We start from the raw sequence: 2,500 nt of genomic DNA, 5'->3' as shown, positions 1-2,500 counted from the left end.
CAGTCCAATTGTCTTTCAAATCTACGGTAGAACTCGTTCAGGTCGTTGGCTAGGCGGGAGTCGTTAGTGGTGTGGGGCGCTCTGGGTTTGTAGTTGGTGATGTGCCTGAGCCCTTTGGCAGACAGAAGCAGCGTCGTTAGTAGAGAACTGGTGTTTTAGTGTCTCTGAGTACAGTCGTTTAGCCTCTCTCACCGCTTTGCTAAACCTGTTCTTCGACTCCTTGAATCTGTCTCTATCCCCACTCCTAAACGCTTCCTCCTTCTCCAACCTCAACCTTTTGAGCTTTGCTGAGAACCAGGGCTTGTTGTTGTTAAAGTTCACCCTGGTACGTGTTGGGATACAGCAGTCCTCACAGAAGCTGATGTACACAGCCTCTGTGAGTTCATCCAGACTATTGGTAGCAGTCGTGAACATATCCCAGTCAGTACAGTCTAAGCACGCCCGCAAATCTTCCACAGCCTCACTGGTCCACTGTTTAGATGTCCTCACAGCAGGTTTACAGAGTTTTAGTTGCTGCCTGTATGCACGAATCAGGTGGACCAAGGGAGTTCTGTGCGAGCCGAACAGCCCCGTGACCCACAAGAGAAACATCCCCGCCAAATTCGAGCGTTTGACGGGGTCTATCCGTGAAAAAATATTCACGTTTTTGAGTGCACATGCATTTCTGCTGCAAATGCCTCTGGAAGTTTCATGCCGTTCGTATGCCAATTGTGGCAACACGAAAATGACCCGTTTTCCCATTCCGAGGGATTTCTGTGCGACCCTAACAGCCCCGTGAGCCACAAGAGACACATCCCCGCCAATTTCTAGCGTTTCACGGGGTCTATCCGTGAAAAATATAGACGTTTTTGAGTGCACATGCATTTCTGCTGCAGATGCCTCTGGAAGTTTCATGCCGTTCGTACGCAATGTGGCAACACGAAAATGACCCCTTTTCCCATTCCGAGGGATTTCTGTGCGACCCTAACTAACAGCGCCCGTGAGCCACAAGAGAGACATCCCCGCCAATTTATAGCGTTTCACGGGGTCTATCCGTGAAAAATATAGACGTTTTTGAGTGCACATGCATTCCTGCTGCAAATGCCTCTGGAAGTTTCATGCCGTTCCTATGCAATGTGGCCACACAAAAATGACCCGTTTTCCCATTCCGAGGCATTTCTGTGCGACCCTAACAGCCCCGTGAGCCACAAGAGAGACATCCCCGCCAACTTCTAGCGTTTGACGGGGTCTATGCGTGAAAAATATTAAAATTTTTGAGTGCACGTGCCTTTCTGCTGCAAATGCCTCTGGAAGTTTCATGGCGTTCCTATGCAATGTGGCAACACGAAAATGACCCCTTTTCCCATTCCGAGGGAGTTCTGTGCCACCCTAACAGCCCCGTGAGCCACAAGAGACACATCCCCGCCAATTTCTAGCGTTTCACGGGGTCTATCCGTGAAACATATAGAAGTTTTTGAGTGCACATGCATTCCTGCTGCAAATGCCTCTGGAAGTTTCATGCGGTTCGTACGCAATGTGGCAACACGAAAATGACCCGTTTTCCCATTCCCAGGGATTTCTGTGCGACCCGAACAGCCCCGTGAGCCACAAGAGACACATCCCCGCCAATTTCTAGCGTTTCACGGGGTCTATCCGTGAAAAATATCAATTTTTTTTTGACTGCACATGCATTTCTGCTGCAAATGCCTCTGGAAGTTGCATGCGGTTCGCATGCAATGTGGCGACACGAAAATGACCCGTTTTCCCATTCCGAGGGATTTCTGTGCCACCCTAACAGCCCCGTGAGCCACAAGAGAGACATCCCCGCCAATTTCTAGCGTATCACGGGGTCTATCCGTGAGAAATATTCACTTTTTTGAGTGCACATGCATTCCTGCTGCAAATGCCTCTGGAAGTTTCATGCGGTTCGTATGCAATGTGGCGACACGAAAATGACCCGTTTTCCCATTCCGAGGGATTTCTGTGCCACCCTAACAGCCCCGTGAGCCACAAGAGAGACATCCCCGCCCACTTCTAGCGTTTCACGGGGTCTCTCCGTGAAAAATATCACATTTTTTGAGTGCACATGCATTCCTGCTGCAAATGCCTCTGGAAGTTTCATGCGGTTCGCATGCAATGTGGCGACACGAAAATGACCCGTTTTTTCCCATTCCGAGGGATTTCTGTGCCACCCTAACAGCCCCGTGAGCCACAAGAGACACATCCCCGCCAATTTCTAGCGTTTCACGGGGTCTATCCGTGAAAAATATTCAATTTTTTGACTGCACATGCATTTCTGCTGCAAATGCCTCTGGAAGTTTCATGCGGTTCGCATGCAATGTGGCGACACGAAAATGACCCGTTTTCCCATTCCGAGGGATTTCTGTGCCACCCTAACAGCCCCGTGAGCCACAAGAGAGACATCGCCGCCAATTTCTAGCGTTTCACGGGGTCTATCCGTGAAAAATATTCACTTTTTTGACTGCACATGCATTCCTGCTGCAAATGCCTCTGGAAGTTT

This window comes from Petromyzon marinus, unplaced genomic scaffold (genome assembly GCF_048934315.1).
Source record: "Petromyzon marinus isolate PM22_M1 ecotype Great Lakes invasive population unplaced genomic scaffold, UKy_Petmar_22M1.pri1.0 PM_G_Scaffold_156, whole genome shotgun sequence".
Classification (NCBI taxonomy): domain Eukaryota; kingdom Metazoa; phylum Chordata; class Hyperoartia; order Petromyzontiformes; family Petromyzontidae; genus Petromyzon; species Petromyzon marinus.
Note: the sequence above shows the minus strand (reverse complement) of the source record.